At 44.5% G+C, this 21282-nt stretch overlaps 1 protein-coding gene and 1 long non-coding RNA gene across 3 annotated transcripts in view; one reads left to right on the top strand and one right to left on the bottom strand.

Moving 5' to 3' along the window:
* The window catches only part of LRRN2 (leucine rich repeat neuronal 2), a 146488-nt gene extending 126640 nt beyond the window's left edge, over positions 1-19848 (bottom strand). Inside the window, exon 1 of one of the 2 annotated variants that reach the window (XM_083445555.1) lies at positions 19081-19848. The gene's annotated coding sequence lies outside the window, so the exon portion shown is untranslated. Of the gene's footprint in view, positions 1-18660; positions 19021-19080 lie in introns of those variants that run through there. The other variant, XM_083445553.1, reaches the window with a different exon arrangement.
* LOC310679835 lies at positions 15106-18765 on the top strand. The gene is made up of 4 exons (XR_014512553.1): positions 15106-15154; positions 17080-17190; positions 17903-18116; positions 18300-18765. It is a non-coding gene; the product is annotated as an uncharacterized lncRNA (long non-coding RNA).
* Positions 19849-21282: the final 1434 nt, after the last annotated feature.

Below are 21282 nucleotides of genomic sequence, written 5' to 3'. Positions count from 1 at the left end.
TTAAAATGCATCTCTGGGTTATTTGTGGGGCATAGGAATTTGTTCATTATTTTTTTCAAAATATAGTCCGGCCCTCCACAAGGTCTGAGAGACAGTGGACTGGCACCCTGCTGAAAAAAATTGCTGACCCCTGGACTAGACCATGGCTTGGGAATTTTGGGGGGGTTCAGAATCTTGGCAGGGTTATGTCTCAATCTGCCCATAAGTGGAGCCTCCCCTGCAATAAATTGCCACCTGCGGCAGCTGCATTAATCTGCCTAATAGTAGGGCCAGCCCTGCCAGAAGCATAGGAACTGAGCTTCTCCCTCCATATCTGCTGTATACAGGGGTTCTGCTCTGCGAAGCTCAACTTTAAGTAAGGAAGAGAGAGCAAGCTTCCAAGAGGGAGGAATCACCATGTACAACTGTCCCAATAGCTAAAGCTGCCACTGACTCCCAGAATCACACCCTCTCACTTGTAAGCATCTCATGCCCTTCTAGGGGATCCATCCTACAGTTTGAGAGCCCAGGACTCACCTGCAAAGAGGAACACAGGAAACTGCCTTATACTGGACCATTGGCCCATCTAGCTCAGTATTGTCTGCGCTGACTGGCAACAGCTCCCCAGAATTTCAGACAAGGTTCTTGCCAGGGCCAACCCAGAGGTGCCAGGGATTGAACTTGGGACGTCCTGCGTGCAAAGCAGGTGCTCTGTGACTGAGCCATGGCCCTTCCCCATTGCAAATGTATTTCAATTTGTGGTTGAGACCGGTGGTAAAATTATGCCACACTAGGAGCAGCATGCAACAAGATACTGAAGTACCAAGAGGTGAGGGAAGAGAGAAGCTTTTACCAGAAATTGGGGGGGGGGGGGGGAGAATCTATTATCATTATTCAGTGCCATTCATTCCTCTTTCAGTTGCTTTCCAAATCTACTGCTCCATTTTCAACTTCTTCTTTTTTAAGCATAATTGATTTCCATAGACCTCCCTGGAAGCACAATCCTCAGCCCTCCTGCTGCTTTGTATCAGCAGCAAAGTAATGGGCACCATTTTTCACATGGCAGAGGTAGTGTTTTGCTGGTGCCGGTGCATAATCAGAGAGGGAGAAAGAGGGAGACTTGGGGTATGATAAGTTATTGCCTTTAAACATAAACAGGTCCTGTTAATTTAACTTCCATTTAAAAGGGGAAATGGCACAGGATGAAATTCAGCACTTGCCAAACAGAAAAGGACAAATGCAATCAAGCTGGTGATGGGGGATTTATCTGTGGAGGATGTGTGTGTGTGTGCACTCGCTACAAATAAACCAGGAGGCAACGAAAAAAATGAAATGCCAAAAAGATGCCTAGATAGCATCACAGAAATCCATTTTGTCTCATTTAAATAGGAGCTTAATGAAAAAGAAGGTGCAGCAGAAGATCTCAGCTCTGGAATATGACACTCTCGGGTAATCTAGACACAGTTTGCAACAACAGGCATTGAGAGCAGCCCAGGCTTAGGATGGTGTCAGAGGGAGAGTCCATTAAAACTGGCAGCATCGCTGAGGAGCTGACTCAGGAACTGGCTTGCAATTCCTTGGAAGGGGCCAGGGACACAGCAGCTATTTCTCTACCGAGGAAGCTAGCTAAATGTCAGCTTCACTGCCTGGCCTGCTGCTGCAGACGTTATAATGTTCACAAATGTCTCCTTGGATTTGTGTGTAAGAATCTTGATAAAATGAAGGGTGGGGCTCTCAGACTTCTCTGTCTGGCCTTCAGGACTTTCCCAGGCTAAGCTCCCATGTTGCCCTGCCCCTCGCCCTCCTCAAGTCCTTGCACCTGGCTAGAATGTGCCATTGAACTGCAATGATGCCTCTTGCTCATCTAGATGGAGGTGTGTGTGCATGTGTGTGTGCAGAAACCTCTGGCGGTTGCATGGCTTGAATACAACCAATTGAACAACAGTTAGGCTGACATCATAGCTCCACACACTTTTTGTCCCTGGCCCCCACTCAACATTGAAAGGAACATAGAGGGAATGTGGCCCTCTGGCTGGGGGGAAAAAAACACGGGTTCCCACTTCTGCTATTAAGGATGAGGATTTTGCCTGCACTGCCAAAAGGCATTATACCTCTGAATAGCAGTTTCTGAGAATCACACGTGGGTGGAATGCTGTTGCTAGCTTGCAGGCTTCTCACAGGCATCTGAATGGCCACTGTGAAAACAGGATGCTGGACTAGATGGGCCACTGGTCTGATCCATCAGGTCCTTTTATGTTCTTATGGTAGGAGGATATTTAGGTCAAAGCATGGGCAAATGATGGGGGAGCCGAGCCCTTCTCCTACTCACATTGCTACCTTCCCAAATCACTTCTCCCTAGCCATTTTTCTCTTAGTGGCAATCTGCCACCAGACTGGGGAGATGGCAGATGTTCATTATTGCTGTGTGCATGAAGATGAATTTAGGTGACCGTGCATAAAAGTAGCACTGGGCCAGCCCCAGCATTAGGCAGAGTGAGCTGGCTGCTTCAGGTGGTAGATGGTGGAGGACAGGGAGCAGTTGTAAGGTCTTGGAGGAATGGGTTGCGTGTGCCTTGCAATCTGCCCTGCCTTCCCATATCTAGCCTGCTGGCATCAGGTGCAGTGAAGGGCGCTGTCCTCTTGCCAGTGCTGAACTTAGATTTGGCTGCTGGTCTCTTCAGCTTCTGTATGTGAAATTGGGAGTACCATCTTGCCCTTTGCCTCATGTAATGAAGCAACTTGGCCAGCCCTGATTTAACACAAAGGTTTGCTTAAGCAAGGCTGCTAGGCAAGCAAATGTTCATTATGAATACAGTGTTTGCAGCAACTTTGAGATGTATTTGCTTTGTCAAATCCCCGCGACGGGGTGAGCTCCCATTGCTCTGTCCCAGCTCCTGCCAACCTAGCAGTTCGAAAGCACGTCAAAATGCAAGTAGATAAATAAATACTGCTCCAGCAGGAAGGTAAACGGTGTTTCCGTGCACTGCTCTGATTCGCCAGAAGCGGCTTAGTCATGCTGGCCACGTGACCCGGAAGCTGTACGCTGGCTCCCTCAGCCAATAAAGCGGGATGAGCGCCACAACCCCAGAGTTGGTCACGATTGGACCTAATCGTCAGGGGTCACTTTACCTTTACCATGTCCCCAATAATTTTAATGGAATTTCCAAATGTAATTAATAAATGTGTTTTGGATTGCAGCTGTTGGGGTTAGAAAACGACAATGGTCACAGTACACACAGTTATACTATTGCAGTCATTATTATGTCAACCCCCACATTTTATGTGAATTCTCAGCAGGCATCCCCTACTAACACACACAGAACACTTGCCTCCTTGCTATTGAAACTTTTTGAGAAGAGGTCATGGACAGAAAGTCTTCAGATTTACCTTCTGAAGCAGAAAAGGAGAGTAAAAAAAGAGCATTTGAACATTATACTTTTTCCACAGTAGATTCATGCCCAGTTTTAAAATGTACCTTCAGAGCTTCTCAGAATTGGTCATTCAATATTTGTTAATTTAATAATTTGATTTCCATTAGTTCAATATTCAAATGGGATGTTTGCTAATAAAGTAATTCTCCAGCCTACAAATCTGGATAGTCTCCCTAGAATTCTCAAGAATACTGGAACATTTATGAGAGCAATTGCCTTTTATGCTCTAATTTGCTAAGTCAGTAGTGGCACAGTAGAGCATTTGTCCCAGGTGCCTTCACTCCTGCTACTAACCCTTTCTCCACTCTCTCTCCACAACAGTTACAGAAGCTTCTGCCCAGGGAGATCGTGGTTAAAAAAGCCAAGTAGTTACAGGACATGATTTTCCAACTTACCCTGGTTGACACATCAGGGGGAAATGGTCAGTTGAAGTTTGAAAAAAGCTCCTTCCTTTTTTTATGCTGAGCTTTCATTTATCTTTCTCCGTAAGTATTGCAGATGAAAATAGACAATTGGATAATATAGACTTAACATAAAGAGTCAATGCCATCTTCTCTTAGATGTGAAGGATCCTATCTCTTTGAAGTGATTTAATTAGATCCTACTTCATGAAGCAGTTGGCAGTGGTTGGTCAATGTGTATTTAGCTTTAATAAATAATTTTAAACACATCTATTTTTAGTTACAAAGCTGCATTTTGCATTCAATTTTACTTATTCATAAGTAGTAGGAAGAAGTGGGCACAATGAACCACCACCTGGGAATGTATTTCCATCTTAATATTCTCCTGTATGTTGGTCAGCACAAAGGGATGTGGAATAAAAGATGAAAATCTAGGCTTTTCAAAAATATATGACTATTTCCTGGTTTTCAGAGCAAAACAATGGAAGACCTGGGGATATTAGATGGCAAATCAGGAATAGTTCTCTGGCTTTAAAAATAATTTATCAGCAATTAAGAGTATTAAAATCAAGCAAGTACCACTGAATTTCACAGAAGCACAGGCGATCCTCTGGAGAATGGAACAATTTCTTGTCTTGTCTTTGAACTTTTAGGACTGATTCAACTCAGATTTGATGAAAATGAAAGGGGAAGAACAAAGCCAGCCTGATATAACTAGGCGTCCTTGATAAAGTGTAATCTTGGAGGGGGAAATTATACCCAGTGATATTCTCTACTAAATATGACTTTATAATGGAGCAGAAAAAGGTTATTAATTCTAATAGGAATCACTAGAGTCTCTATGGGGTCAGTTGATATTCCAAGCATTTTAGACTCAGAAGGTGCTGGAGGGGAAAGCTGGCATTAATACCAAGTAGAACTCCTGAATAATTCATTACAAGTAAATTATATGGGGTCTCTCATGCTTCTGGTACCATTATCCCTGTCTAGAAGTCAGCACATCGTTGGTAGGAAAGATGGTCCAGTAGTGAGCGAGGATTGCCCTCTGGATAGGCATGATAGTAAATTTTAAAATCTTTCGGGGAAAGAGCATTTCTTTAAATTCACAGATTCTTTCTACTAAAACTAAATGAGAGGTTTTACGAGCATAAAACTCAAAACAGAACTCCAGAGCCAAATTGTATTCATTTTGCTATTTAGAAGATCTCTTTAAAAAATATTTAACCATAATGAATTTCCGCTCATTCAGCCATAAGCTAAGACTGGCTGCAGCTTCTGAGCATGTATATGCATGGCAAAATGGAGATGTATATTCTTCACTCAAGATGGCACACATGTGCCGGAAAACATTTTATTACATTGAAGCAATATCTCCAGCTTTGCATATAAATGGTTGCATGTGAATCAAGACCGTAAAACCAAATGGAATGAAATGGAAGGAACAACAAAAAAAGTCATTCTAGCTTTTGTCAGAAGGAAGGATCTGTACAGTTCTGTTCTGTACTCTTATAAGAATGTATGAAGAGCCCTGCTGGATCAAACCACAGGCCCATCTAACCAAGCATCCTGCTTCCAACTGCAGGCAATCAGATGCCTACAAGAAGCCTGCAACCAGGACATGGGGAAATAGCCCTTTTCATCATCACCATTTTTTATTCTGAACCACTTCAGCATCAGCAGCGCATCTCACCAGAAATGCAACACCTACCAACATGTTACTTCCCAGCCTTATTCAGAAAGGTCAACTTCTGTGACTAGAACATGCCATAAGTGCATGTGCAAATGTAGTTGAGGTGTCCATGGACAAGCTTGTCTTCTTGGCATTCATGGTCGAAACCCTCCCCCTAATCCACTTCCTGCACACAACATGCTCCTTCTGTTCCTTTGCAGATCCTGCCCTCTGCCTGTGTCACCCAGTGTGAGACTTGCTCATTGTATTTTGTGCATGACCTTGAGCAGTTTCCTTCTGCCTCTCCCACTATCATGGCCCGTTCAGTGCAATCCTGCTTCTTAACGGAAGGAGCAATCTCATCATATATGCACAAGCAGCGTATCTCAAGCCAAAGGATTCCGCCACTCTACTCCCCCAAAATAGCAAGTGTTCCACCTTGCATGAACAGAAGTCACAGGACGTTGCTCCCTCTCGCCCACTGCCTTTCCCCTCTGACAAAGCAAAGGGGCTTGAACAGACCCCCATTTAGCTTCAGTGCCTGAGATGTGCCGAGATGCAATCGGAGCAATTTTCTTGACCATTTATTGCCTTACTAAAAACCACTCATTGGAACAGCCTTTTACACAACCTGCAATAAATATATTTATCGCAAAATACTCTACCCCATCAACAACCTCCAGACCTGCACGTATATTTCACTGCCTATAAACTGATTGATGCCCTGGAACTGCTTCAGGCTCTTAAACAGCTCTCCTTCACCTACTTCTCATTTCCCATGGCTTATGGGGAGGAAATACAAGAGGCTTGGGAGGCACAAGCTAAGTTCCAATTGGCCTTCAGCACAGGAAAGGGGAGGTGGGCAAGTGAGGTGGGGATGTCGCCAGCAGGACTGGTGCAACTATTGAAGGTCACAGCAGAGTTTCTTGTAGAATGTATGGTTGCTCTTTCAAGCAGTGATTGAGTTACGCTGATAAGGCTTTCAAGTCATGTAAATATAAAAATAACAGGGAATTAAATGACATAGGTTAAATGTTGCTGTGTGACTGACTGCTACCTGAACAGCAGGGTAGGGCTGGATTGCATTATAGGAGCTGTGTGCACAACAATTGACTTCAAGCTAGCCATTTGCTGGAATGGGGGAGAAATTCATTTGGTCCACATTTTGAAGTGAACTGAACTAATTTATTGGTCCCAGACTTATGTGTGGATTGGAACACAGCTATTAACTAGATTATGCACTCCTCTAAATGCAGCTTTGGTTAAAAAAAAAATGCTTACAGTAATGTGCATTTTATGGGAGAAATGTGTATTTTAGAGGGAAATACATTGGAAAGCATACCAAAATGCATATTTGGGGGAAAGAATGCCTACAAAGCATATCTACCATGTGTTCAAAAAGCAAACAGTTTAAATGATAACTGCCATATATTTTTCTTTTAAAAATATGCAAAACCAGCAGGAACTGACCTAAGACTGAGTGCCTGTGAACCTGACACGGAATGGAAAGAGGCTGGTTTGTGCATCCCCACTTCAGGTCCAAACTGCTTTGACTGATGGTTCACTAAAGGGTATGGCTGATCCATTCATAGGAAATTTGGTGTTTTGTTGAGCCTCCTTAAATGCCATTTGTCAGAAAGGAAGCATACAAATCTTGCATTGAAATATTGATGAAGCAATCTGCTAGGGCGAAATGACCTTAGTTCAGAGTGGAAGGACTCTAGAACACACCAAAGCATCCCATTGCCAGACAACTCCTTTCCCTCCCCAACAGCAGATACTGCCTATGATTCTGTCCACCAGTTGCTGTACTGGGTCCTGGGGAACACCGTTGCCACCTAATGTCTCTTTTTCAGACCATAGTCAGTGAGGCAGTGAGATACTGTATTATGTAAGGACCATGTCACTTGCCTCTTGGCCCCAATGATTAGTTTATCTGCTCTTGTCTTCTGGTCTGCTATAGATAGCCTGATCCCATTTTTACCTACAACAGGGAAGAGAGACAGAGAAAGATGCATAAAACAACTGCTGGAGCACACACTCCTTTCCAGATAGTAGATTGAAGATACATGGCGCAGCCACCTCCCTGAAACTTATGAGGTTTGGCCATTGCTTGCATGGAAGACCATGTAGGGATACCATGTATACTGCCCTGAGTTGTGTGATGGAAGAAAGGTAAGGAATAAATGTAATGAGATGATTCATGTACATACCAGTTGCTGGGTATCACAAGTGGGGAGAATGCTGTTGTACTCATACCCTGCTTGTGGGCTTTCAATAGGCTTCTGGTTAGCCATTGTGAGAATAAGATATTGGACTGGGTCAGATTTTTTATCTGATCTAGCAGGCCTCTTTTGTGTTCTTAATGATTCATGACACAGTGAACTCCAGTGCCTAAGGAAATAAACAGACATTTGTCTCCCTAATAGTTCATAGATCATAGAATCATAATTGGGAGGTGCCATTCAGGTCATCTAGCCCAACAACCTGCAATACAGGATTTTTTTGCCCAAGGTGAGGCTCAAACCCAGGACCCTGAGATTAAGAGTCTCATGCTCTACTGACTGAGCTATCCCAGAGCTGCAACAGAACTCATTTAAAAGAATATCACCCAGAAAGATAGCACACCCCATCTCACCAGATACTGCTCCTGTACGACAAAATGAGGTTTACACAGGAGTAGGACTGGGTGGTTTGAGTCACTTCCTTAAATTGTAGCACCAGCCTTGATTTCAAAAAGCATGGTGCAATTTTGTTTTTGTCTCCAGGTGTTTGATGCAAAAACTTGGTGTTGTGATAGAAGAAGAAATCTTTTGGGTGTTTTTCTTTTCAGGTGGTGGGGGACTGGTAATTTCCAGAAAAAAAGAGAAAGGGAATATATTTCCCAGGAAACAATAATTTCATTTGCAGGAAGCCACACAACAGAATAAGAGAAAGTGGCTGGCACATCTTGCTCATAGAAAGAGTCAGAAGAAGATATCATCAATCAGCACGCCAGTGGCTCACACCTCATTGCAAAGAGAGTCCAAGCGAGACACAGATCTCCATTGTGCTCCCAGGCGCAAGGACTAGATTGCAAAAGCAATTGGCTGCAGCAAGCGCCTACATGTAGGGAATTAATTAGTAAGCCCCAGTAGGAAGGCCCCAGGTATCTATAGGCCAAATCCTCATGTGATCTAAACCAGCAATACCAAGAAGATTGGCTGGAGACAAACGGATTTACACCAGCTGAGGATCTGGTATACAGATACACAGTAAAGTGCAATTGAACGACAGGATTTCCTGAGCATCACAGAAGTATCAGTTGTTTTTAGGTATCCATTCATATAGCTCAAAAGCCAGTCCAGGATGTATGATGGGATTAGGGAAGAAATTAAAGATGAATTTACTAATGCACACTTTCTGAAACAATATGCAGACTGAAATATAATCATCCTTTGAAATCTGCACTCCTTCAAATGTTGCAAAGCAGTTCTCTGGCCAAGTGATGTGTACAAACAACATATATACTAGAGAAAATGTGCCTAAAACTCATACACATGACATACAAAATACACTATATTAGGGAAATATACTTTGAAATAATGTGTATTGAAATAATGTGAAATAATGCCAAATTTGTATATTTTACAAGAAATTCACACTAAAATGCTAATGAATTTTCACGAGGGCCTTATTTTTGTGGGAATTCCACAAAAATGACATGGCAATGTGAAGAACTGAAATTAAAAAAAATGAGAAATTGGCAGATTTGTCCATCCCTAGTCTATGGTCTTTGATAATGAAGACCAGAGGCTTGCTTCTGATGTGAAGGGACTAATTCAGGGTACTTTAAAACATCACAGACTTGGCACAAGACTGTGTGTATTAAAAATATATATAAAAAATGCAGAAATGCTAATCATATTGTGCAATAAAGAAAACTATACAAAGGAACTGATTGTCAGAATTTTAGCTATGGACAAATAATAACCTTTTTATCCAAAATAATGTATTTTTCGCTCTATAGGATGCACCTAGTTTGGGGGGGGGGAGGAAATAAGAAGAAAAAAATTCTGAACCCCAGAAGCCAGAATAGCAAGAGGGATCTGGCGTCTGGGATAGCCTCTTGCTTTTCTGGCTTCAGGGACAGCCTTTGAAGCCTCCGCAGGGCAGCAGGGTGCCTTCACCCCGCTGCCCTGCGGAGGCTTTGCGCAGCCATCCCCAAGCTAGAACTGTGCAGCGCTCCGTCTCCCTGTTCTGGCTTTGGGCTTAGCTGCGCAGCCTGCATTCGCTCCATAAGACGCACACACAATTTCCCTTTACTTTTTAGAAGGGAAAAAGTGCATCTTATAGAGTGAAAAATACATAAGTGTTAGTTGCCAATCTCTTAAAGATGTTTCTCAATTTAATTCTTTCTGCAATTTCCAGATTTTTTCACAACACAGTCGTAGCATTTAAGAGACTGTAGATTTTTTTTCAATTTGCTGTTAATAGAAGTGAGCTACCTTTACCATAAACAACTGGATATTGGGGCAAATTTTGTGTTGTTTAAAATTTCTTCCTGATAGGCATATTGTCGACCCTTGATTAGCTTTCAGTGGTAAGACTAGAAAAGTATAGCATCACTAGCTAGACAGACCAAGAAGCAGAGAGGTGGAGATGTAGGATAACATCCTTTCAGATAGGAGGATATCTGCTCAAACAATCTAAGTGTTTACCAAAGCAGTAACTGACTTTTGCCAGCTTTGTGCCCCAAGGAAATTATGGAGCAATCCATCATCTCTCAGTCATTTCAAACTTCCAGTAGACAGGTATGCCTCTTGTGTAAAGTAAAATCCAGTTAAATTCTTGGCCAGTAGCCATGTTGTTCAGGAACTTTTCCACCCTTCCAGCTCTTTTTGACCTCAAATTGTTGGCCTTCACAATTTCTCTTGCAATATTATTTCCCAAGTTAACAATTCAATGAGAGACTTATCAAAAACGGATGCCTGTTAATGTGGCTGGATGTTTGTTCCAACAACTTATATGTGATTACAAAAATCATTGTATCTGCGCAGACAAAATAGCATCAGTTGCTACCTGCTATGCCAACTGTTCCCCGAGCTCCACAAATGATAGCAAGTTTTTAGTTATGAAATACCTTCTGCTTCTATGAGGTTGGTTGCAGAACAACTCTTATTGCCTGGAAAACTGAATAATATATAGAATCAGTAATGATTGTATAATGAAGTGTTATAACTTCTGTATCTTTCTATAGTAGCATTACCACTGGTAGAATCAATTATACAACCAAATCAAATATGTCTGGTGACAATTAGTTACAAATGGTGGCATTTTACAATGTACGAGACTGGGCCCAAACCCATTAAGATAAATAAATGTGCAAAACATTCTAATTCTCCAGATTGTGCCAAGTTTCTCATTAGTTTTGAAGATTCTAGGATTACCTCATAAAATCACTGCCATTCCTGGTGACAGCTACAGGTGATCAGTAATTCCTACAGGAAAAAATTCTATCAGAAAGTCACATTTGATTGGAGGGGGCAGGGTTGGAACTCCCATATTCATTCCTCCAGAATACTTTCAGGTTTTCTCTACAATCACTACCACAATGTTTTTAGAACTGAAATTCTCCAACATCATATTGTATGAAGCATCCAAATTATGTTCTCAAAAATAAAAATACTGTTTTTTTTAAAAAAAAGAAACAGAAAACACCACACTTTATAAAAAAAATGATGGTGAAATCCTATACACATCAATCTAGGACTGCCCTGTAAAATGCCTTAGACAAAATCCCAAGTTTGGACAGGACTGCATAGTGTAATTTGATGGCGATTCTTCTAAATTCAATGTTTCAGCAAGCAACCAAGTTATCCTGGCTGAGGTCTACACCCTCCAGCTAAGAATCAGTTGTGTCCAACCTAGTTTTAAATGCAGGAAGCAGAAGGAGGTTATTATAGGGCTAACAGATCTGACTGTCAAGCTGCTCTTCCAGAATACTTACTGAACTTTATCCCCTTTCCTATGCTCATTTCATGACTCCCAGCCATATCCCCTTGTTCTCATAATTCCTCTTCTACTTCCTATGCAGATAATTCAGGTGCCGGACCTGCAGCAGACCTTTTATCTCACGAGAACAGAAGAAGCCTCTGGATATCACAGGATATCACAGCAAGATTCTGCTGCTGCCGAAGTTGGAGGTACTTTGCAATTTAGGGCTCATTCACAATTCTGCTTTTACCGTGCCCAGAGCCATAGCTACTAGGAGCGGGGGTGGTGTTGTTTAGCCAGGGGTTTCGTTTTTTTGCCCTGGGTGAAGCCTCCAGAGGGGTGCTATTGAGGCTCCCAACCTCTCCCTCTCCCTCCCCCCCCCCGTGCGTGCGCACGTGCAAATATGCATGGGAGGTGTGCCAAACTGGGTCTTTGACCCAGGTGAAATAAAGCCTAGTTTCACCCCTGCCATGCCCAGAAAACACAGGTCCAAGCACTTGTCTATTTTCCCCACCAGTTTCCCTGGGAAAACCTGCTCTTTAAACATCAAACCCAATTGATGTTTGCTCTGATTCAGTGGTAAAGATTGGTGGTTTCCCTGGGAGAAGGAAGCAGGACAAGCAGAAGTCTGGATGAGCCTTCAGAGGACTCCCAGATTATTTCTCCATCTATTATTGGACCATGTCTGCCTCATCAGTCAACTACATTTATTTTGTCACCTTGAACTGACATGTATCTCTGGTTGTGTGGGATGGATAATATGATCCCATGGCATATGAAAACAGTTCAGGTTGCAGCTGACTTTCCAAACCACATTTGAAGCTTTTGACTTGATGAGACACTATCATAGATCTTTGTGTAGCAATTAGTTCACTTTTTACTTTCATCGACCTGAATGGCAATCTGGATTAAGAAGGAGGTTAGTGATTTCTAGATTTACTAACAGCACAGAAAACACATTTTGAAAAACTTGTGGCTACCCTGCAACAGGTTATTTATTCATGGCCTCAGATTATTGAAAGCTTGAAAAATCAACCAAGGGTGGGTAATAAATAGGAGAGTTCTGAGCTTCAGTTACTGGATACTAATTCATGGCTGGCCAAACCCTCTTGGCTCTGCTTCTGAGAGACTCTACCCCTTGTTTCTGAGAGACTCTACCCCTTGTTTCAATTGCTTATGGGTTGAAGAGGAAACAAGAGTGAGTAATTTCTTATAGGATCACACCAGTACAGGAGAATAACTTTCCCCAAAGAATCCTGGGAGCTGGAGTTTGTGAAAAATGTTGACCTCACAGAGCTACAATTCCCAGCAGCCCTAACAAACAACAGTCCTTGGGAATCTCCATGACTGTTAAAGTGTGGCTGTGACCTAACGTGTGCCATAAGCTGTTGTAATAGGACATGTGCTTGCATAGGTACAATACTTTGAGAATAATTTTCTAGCAGAGAAGATATTTGAGCCACTGGAAAGCAAAGTCCGGTTGTAATAAATTGTAGTCTGGCATTATAATGTTAACAGAATGACAATCAATCTGGAAGCAATAATTGAAAACTCCATATAGCTCTTCATTCATTTAATACCAAACTCACTGAAGATGCCTCTCTGGTGTCTTCAGATCTATCTTTTATGAACAATCTTGTCTAACCATTCAAGGTGGTTGGCACAGACATGCAGATGTGTATAAAAATAAATGTCATAACACAACCAGTTGCTCTGCATGAAACAGTCTTTGGAAATAAACACTTCAAAGAGCAGGAAGGAACAGTTTATCCCAGGAAGCCTTTGATGTGAGAGCAGAAATAAGAGTAGAACATAAGACAGACCTTGTTGTATTGATACATCTGAGAACAGACCATAGCAGAAGAAAAAACACTTATGGGGAAAAATATTTTGAGAAGACACTTCCCAGGAAGAAACAGTTTAGTTAAGGTGATCCTAAGGAAACTAATTGGCATATTTTCTGATATCATAGGCACAGCTGTAAAAGGCAAGGGTTAGATACCTGTTACCCTTATCACCATCTATGGTCTTGTTTTGATTAAGAGAAACAAAGATTTCATTACATACCATAAATCACACTAAAGCCAAAACTGGGCCACCCAAGACATTTTGCTACCCAAGGCAAGAGACAAAATGGCACCATGTGCAAAAGCTGCTGGGGCTAGTGGGTGAACCGTCCTTCAACACTGACAACAGGGCAAACTCCTCCAATGTTCATGAGGGCAACAGGGCAGCTTAGAAGGTTCAGGAAATGCCATGTGGCATAAACTGTCTTGTCCACCAATACCTTGCTCCCATTTCCTATCCCTCAGCATCTGCCACCTGAAGTCATCATGCCACTCTGACTAATGGTAGGGCCAGCCCTGACTAAAAGTCCTGTGCACACATTACAATTATGTACACTGAGCATACAGGAAGAAGAACGGGGGACCTTGCACATTCAGCATAGCTTGTGTGTGTGTAACAAACTTTGTTCGCACAAATTCTGTATGTGAGGTAGGGGACTCCACTTTTTGTGTATGAACATTATGTCTCTTGATGGTTATGGTGAAACATATTTGGGGCTAGGCCAGTGGGCTGAGCAGGTATACCCTATCAGTATACACAGTTATAATATGTCATAGAATCACAGAACTGTAGAGTTGGAAAGGACCCCAAAGTTAAATCTACTCCAACCTTCTGCAATGCATTAATCACATCTAAATGTGTGCAGCTCTTATGCAAATGCAGCTACAGACGTGAATAATACTTGCATCAACAATCCCCTTTTCTCACATCAGGATCTGAGTTACTCCAGTTCATAAGACATTATGATGTATCACAGCTCACATCCCTGAATGGACTCAGCACTCCTCTTGTTTCTGTAATATAACTGTGCTGCTATAGGATGAGATAAGAAGAACAAAGAGAGAAGATATTTATTTCTTTTCTGTTTCTTTCTTTTTTCTTCAAAAAAGCCTTTTATCACATGAATGAATTCAGCGGAAAACCTTTTCACCAGGCTCAGGCGGAAGTTCTATGTAAGATTATGTAGGACGGAAAGGTGTCACCTTTTATTGAGCCAGCCTCAGCTGAAGAGAATCTTTCAAGCAGCATATAACTCTACTTTGGACAGGAGTGAATACTTAGGCATTAGCCTTAAGCTTGTACTCTATGACTGCTCCCACTAAAAGAAACCCCAACCAATAAAATCCATCACCTTTCTCATTCACAAAATCCAACATGGTAACACCAAAACAAACAAACAACAAATCCAACCAAGTAACCTAAAACATATGTGAAGAAATTCATGAAGCTAAGAATGAACCTTTGCTCTGGGTATTTGGAGGTCTGTAGACTAGCATGTGGAGATGAATAGTATACTTGGTACTTGGTTTTGGAGGAGGCAGATTTTAAAATCTGCTTTGCAACAAACTTCCAGGCTAGATTCCAAACTTTCTTGAATTCTAGAACAGTCTCACAGCCTTTCTATCATATGTGCAAAGCCTGCTAGGTTGGACTGCACTGATTTCAAAGAATATATGCAGATTCATAACCCAGGCTGCAGTGGCCTCATTCACTAATCCCCCTAGCATGTAATAAAGGCCATGTGACAATGACATTGTTGATGTGTACATTGCAGCGAGGCCTTTGAGTATGTGCAGGCATAGAAGAAAGTTCTAGAACCCACTAGGATATCCCCCAGCATCTAGGTTCTGGTAAGTCGGTGCCACATTCGCTGCCAAAATGTACACACATAGATGCCATTCTCATGTTTCATTGAACTCATGGTAACAATTCTGATCTGCCACTTAGGATTGTTGCAAAAATTGCTGGAGGAAATGTACGTGAGGTGCTTGGACACTCAGAGGTGTGTTATACAAATACTACATATTAGAAGCTGGTGGAATAGCTTTAGTAAATTATATTGCCCAGAGCTAGTCAGTCTTTCAGAATTTCAAAACTGGTCCAACAGAAGATGTCATGACAGCTTCATTGCTTCCTTGAGTCCTTGGGCCCAACAACACAACAATTCAGTTTTGTTTTTGCTTGAAGCTAAATACAGTGAAACTCAATAACTCACACAACGGCAACAACAGTGGTTCATGTTGTCTCTAATATTCTCTTGGAACGTTGCACTACCAAAATGTAATAAAATCTTTCAATTTTCTTCCCAGGTTGCTTTAAATCCAGCATATATGTTATTGCCAAAATTTGGAGAAACTTAACATTTCCCATTCTCTCTCTCTATTAACAATCGCACATGCATGCCAACATTTACCAGAATTTGGACGGGTGTAGCATGCATAATATATGTAGGCAACACATATAAAGGTAGAGAGATCTGAGAAACTCAGCTGCCCTGCTGCTACCTGGCTTCTCCTGCTCCATAAATTTTGTCAGCACAGAAACTTCATGTGGAGTCATTTTGTATCAATGCAAAGCAACGACAGTTTTTCACTTGCTTTTAACACTGATGCTGAACTAGTGTAAGTGTCACTATTTAAGATGTAAGGCTATGGAGTAGCGCGGAACTAGGTCAGCTAAAAGAGGGTGTTTTTCCCCAAGGTGAACAGCGACACCAGGTCAAGGAACACTGCAGTATATTATCATGAGGCTGGAGAACGGAGGCAAGAGGTTCGTTTGGTGGTGAGAAGACCTCTTGACCCACAAACAGGGGAGATGTGCAGAGAGAACTCCTGGCAGGAGCTCTATGGGAAAAGGCTGTTTTCCAATCACTGGGCCATTTTGCCAGTGGAAACTCCTGAGGCCACAGCTAGGTGTGTTCTCTGCACAGGGTTCCCAGTATTCATATTCAGGGAGGGAAGTCACTCTGGAGTTTCCTCTTACAGGGAGGAATGGAATTAGAATGGAATTTGTTCCACTTGATGAAGGAAGGACAAACTGCAGCATTAGCCCTGCTTACTTAGTAAAGCGCTTCTACGTGCCTGCCTTCTTGCCGGATGCTCAGCGGAGCACAGAAGTCCCTTGATCTCAAGGGCAAACAGCAGCTCGACTGTTGCTTAAATAAGGGAAATAGAATCATCACAGAAAATTCAGCATACCTCCAGGTCCGTTTCCTCACTTGCCTTACTTTGAGTCCCTAAGATATCTACTTGCCCACCTCCTGGGACCAAGACCCTTCTTTTTCAAGATATCCAAATATTCAGCAAGCCACAGGTACCTCCTAGTAGAAGAGCGAAGGGCAACCTTTTGGAGCTGAATCTCCCTCTGGCTGGCAATAAGCAGTGGCCACCCAAGCCATCTGATTATGGTTTCCTTCCAAGAGCACATCCGAGACTCTGAGAGCCTAGTGAGGAGAGGGCTGAGCATGCAGAGCACCCATACAGATCAAGACCCAAGAGCAACTTTGGACATTTAACAGAAGCGGGGGAGGAAAGGAAGTGTGACTGACTTGTGCTCCTGCTTTATGCACTTCTCCCCCCCCCCCCAAGGTGAGATGTGTGGTCATACATCTCACCCTAGTGGAGCTATGTAAGTTCCACCTGCCAGTGTTACACAGGAAACACAAAATGAAGGGCAAGTCATCTGGGCGTCCTTTCTGTGTGCAAATCCCCCTCCACAGTGTGCGCACACATTAATAAGGAAAGCTAACACAGGTCAAATTCCTTCACTTTTTCAGCAACAGCTTGTAAAGGATCGGCTACTGCTGAGGAGAAACACACTCCCTTTCGACAGAAGAGCATCATTGTGTCAGGAGCCTTGCATTGGAGGCAAGGGGGAGGACCCTTCGGTAGCCCTGCAACACACGCCTTTTGACACTGAGATTTTGTAGAGAGAGTTAGCTGTGCGTACACCTTTAGAACACATTCTCCCCCTCAAAAAATTACCCCTCGCAGAGTTGCGATCCCCAGCAACCCTTAACAAACTACAGAGCCCAGGAGTCTTTGAGGGGATGTGCGCTGAATGCACTTTAAAAGTAGAGTGTGCACACAGCCTTAGGCAAAGGATGAGAGAATGAAAGATACAGGTCCATGCATCTGGAAAGAAAGAAAGAAAGAAAGAAAGGGGGCAAGTGATCTGATTGCTATGAGGGGAACTATGCACACACAGACTTCCTGATGCTCACTGTAAAAAATATCCCTCCTTTTCCAATGTCCCCCGCCTTCCCCTTAGAGAGAGCTTCTACTCCATTACTAGGGAAGGTTTGCTTCAGAGCCATGATCTAATCTAACTAACTGCATGATCTAACACAGAAGTGAAAGAAATACAAATTATTTACAGATCTATTTCATGTGACGAAAGCTCCCGTTGGAAAAACTCCCTTTGCCTCGCCACAGGGATACACTGCTTTCCCAAGATGGGTTGCAGATCAGAAGCAGGATTGCAGGGGGAAAGGGGAGCGGGGCAGGGGGGGGGGGCTGAACAGAGTCTCTTCACGTGTGGGTAGAATATGCCATAACTACAACAGGGAAACGGTTCGGCAGGGCTGTATTTCTCCTCAGGCACAGGCAAGGAAGGGAAGGAAGGAACAGAAGCAAGCACAGCCCCCTCCAACGCCTGCACTTGTTCCGCCAGCAACTCTTCAGCAGAGCTGACGACCCCCACCGCCTTCCTCGCTCGCTTCCTCGCTGGCTAGCCTGGCTCTCTCTCTCTGGGATGACGACAGACAGCCATCGCCGGGTTATGGCAGGAGGCTTTAGGGGGCTGTTGGCAATGGTGAGCGAAGGCGGTTCTTTGGCTTGTCTGCAGAAGCCAATGTGGCTTCCTAATGCACCAAGTTCCTGTTCCACCACCACCCATCTCTCTCACATACACGCGCACTTCACTCTCTCGATCAGCTCTTCCTGGGTATTATGATGTTTGTAATCAGAGCCTTTTTCTTTTATGGCACCATCGCAGGATGGAGACTGCTAGGCTAGACGGCCAGAGCCCAGGCAACCTCTTGAGAGCCTAAGGTTCGTCGGGGTGAAATGCGCGGGGCCAAGCGAGCCTCAGCCTCTCCGCCAGGGGAGTGGAGGCTGAATCCTGTGACTACATGTAGACGACCGGTGTCAACCTCCTCCTACCACCCCTCACGGGGACCACCCCCTCCATGGGAGCCACTCCGGATTGAACACCCAAGTCAACCTCTCCCCAGTCGGACGAAGGGTTTCTGCGCTGATAGCATTCGCCAAGACCAGAGTTTGGCCTCCTCACCATCTCCTTGGATAAGTGTGTGTGTATGTGCATGTGTGTGAGAGAAAGAGAGACTCGGACACACCTGGATCAGAACGCCCGCTCTGTACAGCTGCCTCGGATTCCAGAGGATCGACTCCGGATCTACGCCGCCACCGGGCGCGAAATCCGGATCGAAAGTTCGCAGTCGGTTAGCGCCCTCCTCTTTCCCACCTAGTCCGTCTCCCTCCAGCCTTGACTTTCTTATCCGCTTCCCGCACCCAAAACCAGAGCATCCGAGACACGAGAGCGACACGGCAGCGGCTTCATCCCCGCGCGAACCCCCTTCCTCGCTTCTGCCTCTCCCAGAACAGGAGAGCGCGCGCGGGCGAAACCCACCCAGAGAGGGTGTCCGTCAAATCAAACCTTCCTCCCCGTTGGCCCCTGAGAAGCACCCCCCCCACACACACCTGCCATCCCCCTCCAATGCCCCCGCCACGGGTAAAGGACAAGGAGCTCAACTTACCCTTGGATTCTCCTCTCCTCTTAGCTGCTGCTCCCTGCCATCGAGGCACGCACATCTGGCTCAGACGGATCCCTGGAGTTGGCAGACACAAGGAGGCTGGCGGCGGCAAGTGGGGGGCGGTGCGGTTCCGGGGCCCAGACGAAGCTCGGGAGCTTGCCCAGACTCCCCCACCCGGACGGAGAGGATGGCAGGAGAGGGCTCTGCCTCCGAGGCTCCCTCCTTCCTCGTTCCCTGCGCGCGCTCTCGCTCTCTCCTTTCCAGCTAGTTGTTGGGGAAGCGGCGGGGAGAAAGATCCTCTTTCCTTCCCCCCCCCCTTACATCTTATTTGCGATCTCTCTCTCCTTTCCTCTCCGCCGCCGCCGCCGCCACCGTGTACACCTCCCTCCTCCTCCTCCGCCTCCTCTCCCTCTAGACTCCCTCCCTCCTTCCCTCTAGCTGGAGTCTTGTCACTGCAATGTGCCACCCACCTGAATCAGCTCCTGCCTGCTTTGCCACTTAACTCCTGAGGCACCAGCCGGCTCGCTGTGGTAAACAACCCGGGAGAAGGACCCTGCCTGCGTGGCAAGAGGCAGCGGTGATGGTGGGGACGCCCTAACAGAGCAGGCTGCTGGCAGCCAGAGCCCAGGCTTCAGGAGAGCAGCTGTCTCCAGGCAAAGGCTGCCATCTCTGGGCGTTCGGGTGGAAGTTGCCAGAGATCGTGCCCAGGCGTGCGCCGCCGTAGAGTAAGGGAGCCCACAAGTACCCCAGCGGGGAGGAGATCAAGGCAGGAGAGCCAGAACTTGCTTTTATTTATTACTTTTGTATGCCGCCTTTCACCAACAAAGGAGCCCAGGGCGGCAGATGTGTAAACGTTAAAACAATGCAAAGTAAAATAAAATGAACATATTTAAAATGTTTAGAACATTGAAAAACATCTAAAGCAATCACATACCCTCACAGTTGGTGAATTCAAGGTTGCCATGGCCAGTCTTGCCTATAACCCATCAAATCACTGAGTAAACAGGAATGTCTTTCTGCTGAAAGTCAATAATGAGGGAGACAGAAGCACCTCACCAGGGAGGGCATTTCACAAATGGGGAGCAACCACCAAGGAGCCACTGTTGTTACAACTCCTATGCCTAATATTATTAATAAAATTTCTATTCTGACAAGCAACAAAGTCATAAAACAATATAAATTAAAACATTAAGACTTTCTTAAAAAGAAAATTAAACACAGTCCCAAGATCCTCACAACCAGTGCTTTTATCTGGGGGTCCTCAAGGGTATGCAGTAACGGCACCCCCCCCCCCCAATGTTAAGAATGTGGCACTTACTGTAACAACTTCATGGTGAGTACGGATGCCTTTCCCCCCTAAAAAATAAAAAGCACTGCTCACAACCAACCATTTCAAGGTTTCCAGGAACAGTCTATTTCAATTACCAAATGCTGGATGAACAGGAATGTTTTAAAAATTCCTCCTGAGTAGCAATAATAAGGAGGTGACAATGACAAAAAGGGGTGGGGGGAAATCCGTTTGAAAAGTGCTGAAGACAGAGCCATACCTATGGGGGTGGGGGGTGGAGCCAGGTTTTTTGCCCCAAGTGAAGCCTCCAGAGGGGCGCCATTGAGGCTCCCAGCCTGTGTGTGTGCATGCACACAAATGCACATGGGTGTGTGTGCCAAACTTTGTCTTTGACCTGGGTGAAATAAATCCTCGTTTCACCCCTGCTGAAGAGAATCAGTTTCAAAAATGCTCCGTCCAGGCAAGCATAAGAAGAAGAGTTTGGATTTGATATCCCGCTTTATCACTACCCAAAGGAGTCTCAAAGCAGCTAACATTCTCCTTTCCCTTCCTCCCCCACAACAAGCACTCTGTGAGGTGAGTGAGGCTGAGAGACTTCAGAGAAGTGTGACTGGCCCAAGGTCACCCAGCAGCTGCATGTGGAGGAGCGGAGACGCGAACCCAGTTCCCCAGATTACGAGACTACCGCTCTTAACCACTACACCACACTGCAAGAAGAGCCTGATGCATCAGGCCACAAACACATCTACTCCAGCATCCTGTTCTCACAGTGGCCAACCACATGCCTGGAGAAAACCCACAAGAAGGATTCAGGCATAATAATAATAATAATAACCCACAAGAAGGATTCAGGCACAAGAGCCCTCTCCTTTCCTGTGGTCTCCAGCAACTGGTATTCAGCAGCATTGCTGCCTCCA

The sequence above is a fragment of the Podarcis tiliguerta genome (assembly GCF_965153285.1).
Source record: "Podarcis tiliguerta genome assembly, chromosome: 6".
NCBI lineage: Eukaryota > Metazoa > Chordata > Lepidosauria > Squamata > Lacertidae > Podarcis > Podarcis tiliguerta.
The sequence above is the reverse complement of the archived record's forward strand: the minus strand, read 5'-3'. Positions and strand labels throughout refer to the sequence as shown.